The sequence below is a fragment of the Lactuca saligna genome, chromosome 4 (genome assembly GCF_052625555.1).
Source record: "Lactuca saligna cultivar CGN05327 chromosome 4, ASM5262555v1, whole genome shotgun sequence".
Classification (NCBI taxonomy): Eukaryota; Viridiplantae; Streptophyta; class Magnoliopsida; order Asterales; family Asteraceae; genus Lactuca; species Lactuca saligna.
In genome coordinates this window covers 56,348,452-56,364,005 of record NC_136420.1, presented here as the reverse complement: position 1 = coordinate 56,364,005, position 15,554 = coordinate 56,348,452, and positions in this window count along the sequence as shown.

Sequence of the window (15,554 nt, the reverse complement as noted above, 5' to 3'; positions counted from 1 at the left end):
ATCTGCACTTACAGTCATAAAGGGATTCAAATGGAGTAGTCTTGATACTAGTATAATAACTATTGTTATAAGAGAACTCGACTAAAGGTAAGTGAAGATCCCATGCTTTACCAAAGTCGATTACACATGCTCGCAACATGTCTTCCAAGGTTTGGATCGTTCTCTCACTCTGTCCGTCAATTTGTGGGTGGTAGGCTGTACTCATATCCAACCTTGTTCCTATGGATTTTTGCAATGATTGCCAGAACCTGGAAGTGAATCTGATGTCTCTGTCCGAGATGATAGACACTGGCACTCCATGAAGTCGTACGATCTCTCGGATGTAGATTCTCGATAGTTTTTCCATCTTATCAGTTTCCTTGATTGGTAAGAAATGAGCGGACTTGGTTAGTCTATCGACGATCACCCAAATAGTATCTTGGCCACCTTGAGTTTTGGGCAGTTTCGTTATGAAGTCCATGGAAATCTGTTCCCATTTCCACTCAGGTATTTCAGGTTGATGGAGTAGACCTGAGGGTTTTTGGTGTTCTATTTTTATCTTGGCACCAGTCAAGCACTTGCTCACATAGGTAGCAATCTCTGCTTTCATGTTTGGCCACCAGTAGAGTTGCTTGAGATCTAGATACATCTTATCTGACCCTGGGTGCACGGAGTATGGAGTCTTGTGTGCTTCGTTCATAACTACCTCTCTGAACCCACCAAACTTGGGTGTCCAGATTCGGTTCATGAGGTAGCGTACCCTGTCACTCTTGATTTCTAGGTTCTTGTCCATCCCCCTAAGGGTCTCACCTATCACATTTTCGGGTTTCAAGGCCTCTATTTGAGCTTCCTTGATTTGTGATGACAGGTGCGAATGGATCGACATGGTTAATGACTTCACTCTTCGACCAGAGTACTCCTTACGACTAAGGGCATCGGCCACGACGTTTGCCTTTCCCGGATGATAGCGAATCTCACATTCGTAGTCATTGAGCAATTCGACCCAACGTCGTTGTCTCATGTTTAACTCCTTCTGGTCGAAGATGTGTTGAAGGCTCTTGTGGTCTGTAAAGATGGTGCACTTGGTCCCGTATAGGTAGTGCCTCCAGATTTTCATAGCGAAGACCACTGCTCCTAGTTCTAGGTCATGAGTGGTGTACTTGACTTCATGAATTTTCAGTTGTCGTGAGGCATATGCAATAACCTTTCCTCTCTGCATTAGTACACATCCCAGCCCTTGCTTCGAAGCGTTGCAATACACCACAAAATCTTCGATCCCCTCTGGAAGAGAAAGAATGGGCGCACTGCAAATGGCCTGTTTCAGAGTTTGAAATGCAGCATCTTGTTTTTCTCCCCAGTTATAGGTCACACCCTTTTGAGTTAAGGCGGTAAGAGGCTTTGCGATGCTGGAGAAGTTCGGAATGAACCTTCGATAATAACCAGCAAGGCCTAGAAATTAACGAATCTCTGTTGGTGTAGTTGGTGCAGACCAATTTTGGATATCCTTGATTTTTTATGGGTCCACGTGGATTCCTTCCTTGCTGACCACGTCACCGAGGAAGTCCACCTTTCTAATCCAAAAATCGCATTTTGAGAACTTAGCATAAAGTCTCTCAGTTCGTAACGTCTCTAAGACTTGTCTCAGATGTTAACTATGCTCTTCTTTATTCTTCGAATAAATGAGTATGTTGTCTATGAATACTATCACAAATTTATCCAAGAATGGACGACATACCCGATTCATTAGATCCATGAATATGGTCGGCGCATTGGTTAGTCCGAACGGCATCACTATGAACTCGTAATGTCCGTATCTCGTTCGAAAGGTCGTCTTGGGAACGTCACTCTCCAGGACTCGCAGCTGGTGATATCCCGATCTCAGATCGATCTTGGAGAAGTAGTTGGCTCCTTGGAGTTGGTCGAATAAGTCGTCGATTCGGGGCAGGGGATATCGGTTCTTGATGGTAAGTTTGTTGAGTTCTCGGTAGTCGATGCACATCCTGAATGATCCATCCTTCTTTTTCACGAATAACACGGGTGCTCCCTAAGGAGAGAAGCTCGGCCTGATGAATCCTTTTCCGAGTAGCTCATTCAGTTGGCTGGATAGCTCCTGCATCTCCGCCGGGGCTAACCGATAGGGCGCTTTGGCTACTGGGGTAGCTCCGGGAACTAGGTCGATTCTGAACTCGACTTGTCTCGCGGGTGGTATTCCTGGAAGGTCCTCGGGAAAAACGTCAGGAAAATCGCATACGTCAGGCACATTCTTGACGTCCTGGACTTCACGTTTCACATCCATGACATGTGCCAAAAACGCGTGATACTCCTTGCGTAGGCACTTCTGAGCTTGGATACTTGAGATGATACGAAGGGTGGTACTGGGTTTGTCGCCCAAGACAAAGAAAGTTTCGCCGGTTGGCAGATTAAGGCGAACGGCCTTATCGTAACATACAATGTCAGTATGATGAGAACTCAGCCAATCCATGCCAATGATGACATCGAAACTCTTAATCGAGACTGCCATGAGGTTGATTGGAAAGGGATTATCGTTTAGAGTCAGGGTACAGTTTAAGTATATCTCCTTAGTGCCTTCGATTTTACCGTTGGCCATTTCTACTATAAACGGTTCACTTAATGATTGTGGTAATGGCTTCAGCAGGCCTTTAAAATCGTGACTTACAAAACTTCTCTCCGCTCCACTATCAAACAAAACGCATGCATACGAGTTATCGAGAAGAAACGTACCCGTAACAACAGTGGGGTCCGCAACGGCTTCATCTTGTTCCATTGCGAATACTCGACCCCTTCCGCCGGTATTCCTGTTGTTTGCCTTCGGACAGTCCCTGCGGTAGTGCCCCATGTCTCCGCACTCAAAGCAGGCGCGGCTTATTCTGGTATTAGCAGTGGGGGCGGATTGTTGGGTCGGCACTTTGCAGTAGCGGGCTGTATGCCCCTTCTTATTGCACCTAGTGCATTGGAGGTCACGGCAGAGACCGTCGTGGTGGAAGTTGCATTGGTTGCATTTCGGAAGTTTTCCATTGTAAGAGCTTGTGGGGGCAGTGTTTTTAGGTACAGTAATAGCCTAGGTCGCTACCACTTGTTGTTTCTTAGGGTTCTCCTGTATGGTTTTCCCTCTTCTCTTGTTCCAAGTCCTTCCCTGGCCCTGTACCTCCTTATATGGATTGGCAGTAGCTGTAATGGTACCCTGTTTTACCCCATGGTCGATGAGTCGTTGAGCCAGGTGTTTGGCACTGTTGAAAGTGATAGGGTTGGAAGCTAGGACATGACCTTGAATCTGCAGTGACAACCCCCTAATGTGCCTTTCAACCTTTTTTGATTCTGGGTTGACCATGGTAGGGCACAATGCAGCGAGGTCGCTGAACCTAGCTATGTAGGCGACTAGATCAGACCCAGTCATCTTCGGATTCCAAAGCTCTTGCTCAAGTTTCTGTATCTCGCCCCTTGGGCAGTATTCTTCCAGTAGTAGAGCCTTCAGGTCCTCCCAACTCATGGCGTTGGCGACCGTCAGAGTCACAGAATTGACATGGCTTTTCCACCAGGTGAGGGCTCGATCTATGAAGGTGCAAGCAGCGAATTTAACCTTGCTCGTTTCTTGGCATGAGCAGATCTCGAAGACCGTTTCGGTCTTTTCGAACCATTGCATTAGTGCAATGACTCCCCCCATTCCATTAAAAGTTTTTGGCTTTGCATTGGAAAACTCCTTGTAAGTACATTCTCTTACTTGACCACGACCAGTGCCATGATCGGAATGATTCGTGCTGCTTCCTGCCCCTCCATGTCTGTTGGAGTTTATTTGCGAGAGGGCTGAAGTTACTGCTGCTGTGATAGCAGCCTGGACCATGGCTGGATCATAAGTTGGTGGTGGAGGTGGTGGTGGTGCCGTGCCCGGTCTGGGTCTTAGGTTTGGACGAGGAGGCATCGCGCTGCCAAAAGAAAATGAGAGATTATAAGTTTTGGTGGTTGAGAGTTAAATGATATTGAGTTAACTTTCTTTAATAGTTCAAGAGTTTGGTTTGACCAACACAGGGTCTTGAGCTTGATTTACAAATAGAGTTTGAATAGATATAATTATGAATTGAATGAACTGCACATAATTAACACACGAAAGAGATATGTTGTATATATATTAAACATATAGTTGTGTTACATCCACGTTTAGACAAAAAAAATTTGACCTTCATAAAGGTCTCCGATTACAGAAAGTTTAAAGAAAACAATACTGTTATCCGAACTCCTAATTTATAACAAAATTTGAAAGTCAGGTAAGTACTACTTGCAGCGTGGTTTGCGCTTGGAGCTTGACTCCGTGTCAGACTGATTTGACTCCATGAGACGCCTATCGAAGGCGGCTTGTTGTTCCCTCAACTCTGTGAGGGTTGCATTCGTTTGCGCTTGGAATGCTTCGATGCGGAGGTGGATGTCATTCTGCAACATATCCAGACGGCGGATATCGGCCGTGTGGACTTGTACTTCCACGTTAACTTCTCGGATTCGGTTTGCTTGAACCCCCGATTGGTAGGACTGGTTGGCCAGTTTACCTACCATATCCGGAAGTGCTCGGTTGGCTGAACCTCCGTCCCTGATGTCGTAGAAGTCTCGACACATACCGTAGGGAGAGCGTATCCCTTGTTGTTGGCTCCAATGGAGGAGGTGACTTCCCCAAACGGGAGTCAGTCCTTGGAAGTTCCTCCTAATGGCTGGAGGGTTGATTATCTCAGGTTCTGAGTCTGTACCAGAGTCATCTCCTTCATCCAACTCTATAGGCTCTTCGTCTTCTTCAGGATCTTCTTCGATCCATCCTCCATTACCTTGGTTGGGGTAGTAGGGGTCATTAGGGTGATGTAATCCAGCCATTGAGTCTGTACGAGAATAGGGTTAAGAATTTACTATAAGCTAGAGCACATGAAATTTACCCTTAAGTTTAATGGTTGTTGATACTCAAATACTCCCTCAGTATTTTTTAACGATATGCTTTTGGTAAGTTTTAAATTTGTTGTCCACTACAGACACTCCTTGGCATACGTTAGTCGGCTCTCGGACAAATATAGTTGATCAGGCTATATTCTTCCCAGTTCCGATTACATGTCCCAAGGCGTACCTGCACTGCACAACTTATTTATAATACTTCTAAAATGATCCGATATGAAACTGTTATTAGTATGAAATAAGTGCATGCCTACTTTACAAAAACTAAATAAATTTAATTTCAAAGGTATGACTCTTCTCAGAGTGTTTTTTCCCAGTTGAACATATAGTTGTATACCAAAAACAAAATGGTTTTGATATACTTAATTCCCTATAAACAATGCTCTGATACCAATCTGTCACACCCCCAAACCGGAACGGTGGAAACGTTCGGGGGCGGAGGACGTCATATTCAGTATCATAACAGTTCATAAAACGGAAAGTATACACCACCATACATATATAAAGGTTTTAAAAATGTTAACATAATGGTATTCATTACATGTTCAAAGGATAAATACATAAACATCTTTCAAAAGAAGTAATTAACGCCAGCGCGTTAATCCCCAAAAGTTGATTTTTCCAACCTGCTTAGCGGTTCCCTGAGAATACAAGTTATTTCAAAGAGAAAGTGTCAACAATTAAGTTGGTGAGTTCATAAGTGGTTTAGAAAAATTGAATGCCATTCCAACATGAGTGTATGTTTTTCAAGAAAATCCCTTATTTTCTTATAAAAGTAAGAAATGCATGAGAATATTTGCTTTGTAAAATGCAGATAGTTGAATCAAGAAAATCCCTTATTTTCCTATTAGTTGTTTGGTTTGTATACAGGAAAATCCCATATTTTCCTAAAGTAATAGTTAGTCTAATGTCCAAGACTAAAAACCGAAAGCAAACGATATGCTTTAGAAGATTGAAGCATAGATTTATATAATAAAACCTATAAGAAGATTTCAGTTGTTAGATAAAGAATAGTTTTAATAGCTACTCATTCATGAATCAGAAGTACTATAATAATTCCATATCCGGTGCGTTTTATAACTATACTAAACATGATATGCCTGCAGCGACGTTCTTCAGGCGTCGTAGCGTTATGGCAAACTGTCACCCCAAAAGACGGACTGTAGCTAACAGTCAGGGCGCGGGATCATGACTTCCCGTATAGATCTATACACATTTGACACGTTCTCCGAACGGGAGACTCTGGTTATAGACACGACTTGTAGTGGTACCTTTTAACAAAAGGTAGTATTTGAAGATGTACACGTCTCACGGATTCTCAACTAAGTCTGTATTAAAGTAGTAGTTTTGTATGCAAAGTTTATCCTTTTTCACCACGTTTGACAAAACATAAATCATAAGTCCTTTTAAATGCATAAAACAGTTTAACAATGAAGGATACTTTGGAAATACTAAACACTTTGTATAAATCTAGTGCATGCAAAGTATGATAAGAGTTTTCACATAGTAGTAATGAATCACAAGTGATTCATTTGATAAAAACGAGTAAAGTGAAACTTTATGAAATACACGATAATAACCGTATGTTTACTTGTATTCCCCCCCCCCCCCCCTAAAAGAGTATAAAAACATTTAAAAACGTATTTAAAGTGTGTTTTTAGGGGTATGAACTCACTTGATAGATCGAAGAAGGTGTGTCGGAAACCGAGCAGAACTTTGGCTTGAAAAACCAGATTTTCTCAAGATTCTCGGGAATCTCAGGAGCGTGAAACTTCCTTCGGGGCTTGAGTATAGGAACCGGGGCTTCGGGATAATTATTGCACGGAAAACGAGGCAAAACGAAAGAAAAACGAGAGAAAATGAGCAAGTTTCCCCGGAACCTTTGCAACCCTTTTATAGGGGCTGAGAGGCCTTGGTACGCGGGGCGTACTCGTGCGTCATGCGTGACCGAGTCCTCGACTGCCTCGGCTTCGGATGGGACGGGATGGGATAGTCTCGCATAGGGGCGACGTGGACGAACCGGAGCCTAGGCCTTGAGTACGCGGGGCGTACGCGTGTACACGACACGTAACTCGGATGGACCCGGTCACTTACCCTTCGGATAATACCGATTTTTGAATTAAATTTATATATTAATTGTTTAGCAAACTTCAAAAATTCATATCTCCTTCATATGAACTCCATTTTCGACGTTCTTTATATCCACGCATAGGTAAGACTATGCTCTACAACTTTCGTTTAGATTCTGTCGGCAAATTTCGAAATTATTTTTATTATTTCTTTTTAAAATGTCGGGGTAAGAAAAGTTCGTTAATAATTCATAACTTTTTCATACGACGTCAGATTTGGGCGTTCTTTTTATGTATGTTTGCAGTTTATTGATATCTATGACTTTCATTTTGACACCTAAGGTCAAAAAGTATTTTACCGAAACTTCGCGTTTACGTATATCCGTATTGCCGGTTTTTGTCGGAAGACTTAGAATGGTCATAACTTCTTCGTTATAACTCGGATTTTAATGGTCTTTATATGATTGGAAACCTTAAGAAGATATCTACTACATAATGTACTCCAAACAGAGTTTTTGAATATTTCATTTTTCGATGATATTCCTATTACTTTTCAAAGAGGTTGCAAGACTCGATTTTTAATGAGCTGAATTAACGGGTTGTTACATATGAGTTTAGATAAAGGCCTATCAAAGTATCAGTTATCATATATATAAACTTAAGGAATTCAATAAACATTGTTTTTCTGGAGGTTTAGCTGTTTTCTGAATACATGTCAAAGCTAGTGGGAGCATAAGTGTTATACTGGTAAGGAAATAATCATCATGTTAGTGGGAACATGATTATTATGGTAAGTATTGCAAGTTAGCAATATTAATTATAGAAAACAAGAGTTATACTTTGCAAAGTTGCAAGGGTTGAAAAGTTGTTTTGTTATAATTAAGGGAGAGAATATTATACTTCGTTTCAAAATCTAAAGCTTAGATTGCAAAATTTTAAAAAATTTAGTCAAGGATACATAGTGCATTCTCAAAATTCGATTATCATTACGACATCCCTCTTCATAGTTCGAATTGTGAGAAAATGGCACATAAAATATTATGGCAGATAGATGATAAAGTATCATATGCCTTTTATGTGAAACATTATGCATCGTGTCCAATACGCTTCGGGTATAGGATCGATTGCATATGGTGTAATATTTGACCATTCAAAATTTTTTCCAAATGTCTAGTGCATTTAGAGGGAAAAGGGACTAGAATCGGTTTTGACTAGTCTTATTAAACAACTATCAAAGGACGATCCAAAGTTTGCTGAGGATTGGTCGTTTGTGAATAGCTGGAAGTATAGCACTAGATGGACCATATCGACATTATTATCAATAGATAAGATTCTATTTAGAATGAGTTGTCATGTGGAAAATATGGAAATGTTTCTATATTTGGAGTTGGATATTAAGAATTTTATGTCTAGATTAGAAAATTTTATGCAAAAATGATGTTCAAAAGAATGTACTTTGAGTGAGAAACATCACATCTATATAATTGTTTTGTAACAATGTCTGATAGAGTACTTTATGATTTCATTGGCCAAGTCTTTGTGACTTTTGTGCTGTGACTTCATGAAAGGGATCATTGCATAAAATGTTAGAATCTAACTTATTCTAATAGTGGCAAGAATTTGTATTCTTACACTAACAATGAGGGTTAGGAGTTGTGAAATGAGCATCATTGGAAAAGTTTTTCAATTGATCTATTTCACAAAGTATGGACCATAGGTGAACAAAGTGTGCATGCTTGGGGCATGGGACAACTGTTGTTATAATTCAAGTAAGTAGTTGATTATCCGAAACATCAAAAAATAAATAATGATTAATCAATATGGTGACTGAATAAGAGGTGTTTTATTTATACTCACAAGTTTTTAGGCCATATAGGATTAAGTATTATTATTGTGTTTCACTTTGCATGTTTTGACTTCTAGAATAACTAGGTTATTCGAATCCCCACAGTCGGTCATACGTTGGAAGTATGTATGAAGGAAGACTATCATGAATTTGTCTATAGATTGTCTGAAGTGTTTAGACATAGCACAAGTTTGCTGCAGAGTTAATGAGTGCTTTAATAAGATTAAAGTATTGGATTAAGCCCATGATCACTTAAATCACTTCATGGATTTATCACGAGTGATTGTGAGACGATAATATTGTATATTCTTGCAACCAAGATGTGTGAGTTGTAATTACAATTTGGTTTCACGTTGATAATATGTAAACGCACCAGTAACTTGGTGTTATAAACATATTGTTGTGTGTAATTTGATGAGTAAGAGCAAGCAATCATTTGAGTTGAAGCTTATCCATTCCTTTTACCCAAAATGGGGTAAAAGCGATATTTGTGGGCACCTCGATGATTTAGTGATAACACCCTAAGCGCTTGGCCAAGTCGGGACTAAGTTGATGTGTTCAATTGTAGTCTGTTGTCATTCGTCATAAATCGGATGTCGGGAAACAATACATAGATAGAGAGAATGATTTAAATCCATGTCTCGTGTCTATACGATATCTTGTAGAATGGAGGAATATATGATCACTTATCTAAAGGACACATGTATTTAATAATATCAGAGTTGACAGTGGCTTTTGAAAGCTACAATTGCTGATCGGGTTCTGAAGTTATGCATAATAGTTATTAGACTTATCCAAGTTGGAGACTATTGGATTAGTTTCTAAGTCCATAACTATTTTGGTATGTACTTCACCCGATTATGAGCATGGTCCTTTTGGGTTGCCTTCATCATAACAACTTGTAAGAAGAATTAAGGAGAGCGGAGATTAATTATGATTTATTAATATATTATAAGAATAATATATTAAAGGAGAAATCGTATTTTTTAATCAATATTAGTCAAGAATTAATTGATAATTAATTTTGTGGCTAAAAGACATTAATTAAATAAAGGGGACTAGAACTGTCAATTGTGTGATAGTTGAATATTGGGCTAATGGACACCATAGAGGATGGAGTGGACGAATTCTATGGGGAAACCCATAAGAAATCGTCCAAGGCCTCTAAGGAGGGAGTCCATGGACCGCTTAGATCGTAAGCAGTCAGATTAGGGTTTCCTAAGTTTAAAACCCTAATAGCCTCACATATTTAAGGACGCCTAGGGCACCAAAAACGTGGCTAACTGATTCCTTAAGGTTTCTAGACGTTTTGGGTGCCTCTTCTCTTCTCCTCCTTCATCATTATTGCTAATGGTGTTTGTGACTCCATTAGAGGTGCAACACTTGAGGCACTAAACTTTCTGAAGCTAATTACAAGGAGGAATAGATTGTTATTGCTACTTAACAATCAAAGGTATTCTCTAAACCCTAATTCAGTTTATAATATGTTAGATCTAGGGTTTATAGCTTTGGATAATTCAATTGCATGTTCACTAGACAAACTAGATCCAAAGCATTAGGGTTTGCATGTACACCATAGGATTGATGTAGTGCTCAAAACCCATCAATATGTTCTTTTTGACTGTTGTAATATTGAACTCACTAGTACAAAATATTGCTTATATGTTGTTTTTAATGTAATAATATTTAACTCACTTGTACAAAATATTGCTATTATAATTTCATTAGTTTAAATACTTAACTAAAAAAACACAACAAAAACATCAAACACACTCAAATTAAAAGATACCCATATGTAATATATTATATCCACTAAAACCAACATGAACCAAAACACCAAGAAGGGGGTATAGAAACACTTCAAAATACAACTTTCAAGGCCTGGGTATCAATTGTTTTAACAAAAACATATTTAGACATCTAACCACCATCAACTGGTGTTAGATTTCACCATCCTACAATTACCGTTCGGTTGCACATGGATACAACTATAATTATTTTAGAACATTACATGTACACATGCATTCTCCATTTCTTTGTAAATATGGCAAACACATAAGCTTAAGAGAATTGTATTCACATATTTTATGTCTTATATAACAAACATAACCTAAAATTTTGATAAAGAGAAATAGGATCTACCTAGGCTCATTATCACCAAATACCCGATCCAAGTTTTCGCCACATATACTAGCATCGTATGTCCACTTTCAACCTATCACAATCCTTATTCATTAAATCACTGAATCTTCTGTTAAGAAACTATTATCTCTAGGGATACATAAATCAAGATTTAAGTCACCTGAAAGTATTATGGACTAGGACATATGAATGTTAAAAAGTTTCCGCTCAAAAACTAAAACAGGTAAAAACATGGCAGTTGGTAAAGGCAATCTTATTCTTAAATCTTACTTGGTTCTTGCCAACCCTTGTCCTTCTTATTGCAAGATATTCCAATGACAAAGAGAAATATGCCAAACACAAAAGCTTGTCTTCAAGTATCTACAAAAGCTAACCAACAATAACAAAAAATTTAAGATAATAGAATTGGTATGAAAAATTCACAGATAAAAAAACTTTATCAGTGGAGAACCTCATATGGCACCTGGCTTAAATTTTTCAGTCCCCATAATTAGATTGAAGGTGTTTATAGTTGAGCAACATCAAGAAATCCAACTTCCTAGCAGCTATGTTTCACCAACACAAATACTTCAACAGATGAAGAAAAGAAAAAAAAAAAAAAAAAAAACGATGTTTACAAAGGAAACATCAAAACTGGAGGAACAATCACCAACTATTGTTCCATTTGCAAATTTCTTGTAACAAACTCGACATACCAGGAAAAAAAACAGAAATAAATTATCTAAAAACCAATAAATAATCTTACCAGGAAAAGACCCGTCATCAGAATCATCCAGATATGAAACATCTTCAAAAAGGGTTAAGATGAGTAAAATTATCATAAAATCATAATTAGATAAAAAAAAATCGATTCTAGACTTGTACCATGATATATATATATATATATATATATATATATATATATATATATATATATATATATATATATATGTAAACAACTTCAAGATTAGTAAAATTAACCTAATATTGAATATATATCCAGGTTTTTCAATTGAATACAATGAATAGAAGTTAAAAAAAAAACTCACATTTCTTGTTGTTTTGATATTGGAGCCTAAAACAATGTTTAACCCTTCTTGTGTCTTTAAACTTGATATCCCTTCATTCAACAAAAAAACGCCAGGAGAAGGACAGAGCCAAAATCTAATGAGAAAAGAACACATTAAATACATAAAATCTTAGCAGATTGATTGGATTGCAATTTCAAGGAGATTATGAGATCGAGAGGGGGAGGTAGGGTTTCTGGAGGATGTAACGACGGCGTCAGGATGGTGGTGGTAACAGATACGTAAGAAGGGTTATGGTCACACAGGGATACCAAAGTTGGAAGAGAGTAAGGAGAGAGATAAAAGAGATGCTGATGGTACGATGGTAGTTTGGGAAGAAGGCGCAACAACGTAGCGGACATCGGTGGTGGTAACGACGGCGACAACATGAAGTAATTGTGATTTAGGGTTTCTTGATGAAGACAACTGATTTAGGGTGATTTAGGATTTTTAGTGAGTGATTGTGAGTCTAGGAATAAAAAGTATTGTTTAATTCCCAAAGAAATTCAGTAAATGGTTCATGTAGTGGTATTGTATTTGATAATAAGTTTTACATTTAGTAGTATGTATTGTACCTCTTAAATTTTAAGAAACATGCAATATACTTAATAATATAGTAAATATATATATATATATATATATATATATATGTATGTATGTATGTATGTATGTATGTATGTGTGTGTGTATATATATATATATATATATATATATACATACACACAGACATTAGCCGTTCACCGGCGCCAAGCAACGGGTGTAGTAGTTCCTTTCAAAATTTAGTTTCTAAAGATGATTAATTCTTTTGCACAAGTAATTTACTACATCTAACATATATCAATAAGAGTTATGCTAGCAAATGCGCAATCAGTTAAAATAAAAAAAAAAAAGAGTAAATTACACGAATGGTTCCTATGGTTTGAGGTAATTTGCGTGTTTGGTCCCTAACTTATTTTTTTAACTCGGAAGGTCCTTATGGTTTGTTTTTGTTACGCGTTTGGTCCCTACTATTTATTTTTGTTACGCGTTTGGTCCCTATCTTATCTAAAAAGACTATTATTTAAAGAGGTAAAAATGATGGGGTAGGTGAGGTAAGGTGAGGGGGTGGGATTAGGGGTGTGTTTATTTAGATAAATTAAAAAAATCAAGGGCATAATAGTCTTTTTAGGTAAGATAGGGACCAACCGCGTAACAAAAACAAACAGTAGGGACCTTTCGAGTTAAAAAAATAAGTTAGGGACCAAACGCGCAAATTACCCTAAACCATAGGGACCATTCGTGTAATTTACTCTAAAAAAAATTAGGAGTAAGATTTTTTATAAATATGTATGAACACATGATTGATTTTACATTATTAATCGTGCAACGCTTCTTTATACACCACATTTGATGTTGTATATTGACTTATTATCTGGATTTAATGGAATCTTAAACCGTAAGTGAATTCTTTTCCATCCGGATGAAACGGTCGCAAGTTTCCCTTCAATGATTAGTTTCTTAGAGAGTTGTGATTAGTTATTCATCGGGTTGTGATTACTTGCAATATATATATATATATATATATATATATATATATATATATATATATATATATATATATGTTATGAATTATTATTTAGTGAATGACTATTGGATTCTCCATATTCCCTCGTTACTCTCCATAATTAGTGAACATTATAACAAACATTATTATGAATTTTATGAGTGTAGTTATGCACCACTATAATGTGCATTCATATCATACATGACCTTTCATCTTCTTTATTTAGTATAAATGGTGAATATTATGTATTGTAAAGTTTGATGATTTCATCACAAGTATTGGAATAAAAGTTATCTCTACTCTCTTGTCTTTCTTTACTTTATAATTTATATTGTTATTTGATAATATTTTATAACACGTTATCAGCACGACTCTACCATATAACTCTAACTTCTTATTGGTCTTGTCATTTTCAGGTATGTATTTTTTATAATTTTACATGTACAATGCTTACAACTTATTTTGGTATTTCTTAACTAACAATTCCTTACATTACAAGTCTTTATTTTGATTTCTGTTTTCATTATGGAAAACAATACTAGAGAAAACTTTCTCTAGTTTTCATACTACTAACATGCTCCTGCAGTAGCAATATCGTGAGAAATGTTTAAAATAAATATGAATTAATCTCATTTCTTCTTGTGGCTAAACAAAACAATGAGTTATTGATGAAAAATTATCAATCAATCCTGAGCGGTTCTAGTACATTCCCTGAAGTGAATGCAACTCATATAATCATAATAGTCATGAGTCTAACCAAGGTCGTGGAGGTTATCATAACTATCATAAAAATAACAAGATTACAATTAACCACCAGAAGTTGGAAAACAACAAAAATCCACATCCTAATGATAAAAGTGGTCAAGGCAAAAAAAATGAAAATGTTTATCACTAATGTGGAATGACCGATCATTAGTCTTGTACATGCCGCTTACCAAAGCATTTTGTTGATCTTTATCAAGATTCTCTAAATTATAAAGAAAAATATCGAAACAAATTTTATTCAAAGTGATATCCATGAAGATCAACCAGAAATGACACATTTGGATGTTGCCGATTTTCTTGTCTACCCAGAAGGGACAAGTGGTGATATGGATGGTGATTGAAGAATAATGTGTAGTTTTGTTTCATATCATTTATTATGTTTTTATGGCATATTCATATTATGAGAAATGATGTCATCACAATCTTATCAATGAAATAAAATATGAATTTATTTCTCCAAGACAAATGTTTCTTATGTTTTATTTATATATTGAAAAGAAATATTGATATTCGCAAAAGAAATAATGAAGATATATTTCTTGCAGACAATGCAATAACACATAACATTTTTAATAATGAAAAGTATTATGCTTACTTATCAATTAAAGAAACAAATGTTAATATAATAACAAGTAATGCAAAAATGATTGAAGGCTCCAGAAGAGAGAATATAATATTACAACAAGGGACACTAATTACGAATTAGTGATGCATTATTTCGTCTAAATCACCAAGATTGAAGTCTCTGGAAGAGAGAATATCATATTACCAAAAGGGACAATAATTACAATTGGAGATGCATTATTTTCATCAAAATCACCAAGAAATTTATTAAGTTTTAAGGATATTCGGTCCAACGGATATCATGTTGAAACAACCAACGATGGTGATAAAGAGTATCTCAATATTACAAAAATGATATCGGGTAAGAAAAGTCTTTTGGAAAAATTACCCGTATTGTCCTCCAGATTGTATTATACAAATATTAGAATGATTGAATCTCATGCTATTGAAAATAAAAGGTATGATAACATCTACAAAGTTTGGCATGACCGGTTGGGCCATCCCGGATCAATTATGATGTGCAAAATAATTGAAAGTTCAAGTGGTCATTTCTTGAAAAACCAAAATATTTTTCAAGCTAATGAATTGTCTTGTGTTGCATGTTCTCAAGGAAAATTAATTTCCTATCCATCATTGAATAAAGTTGGGTATGAAAG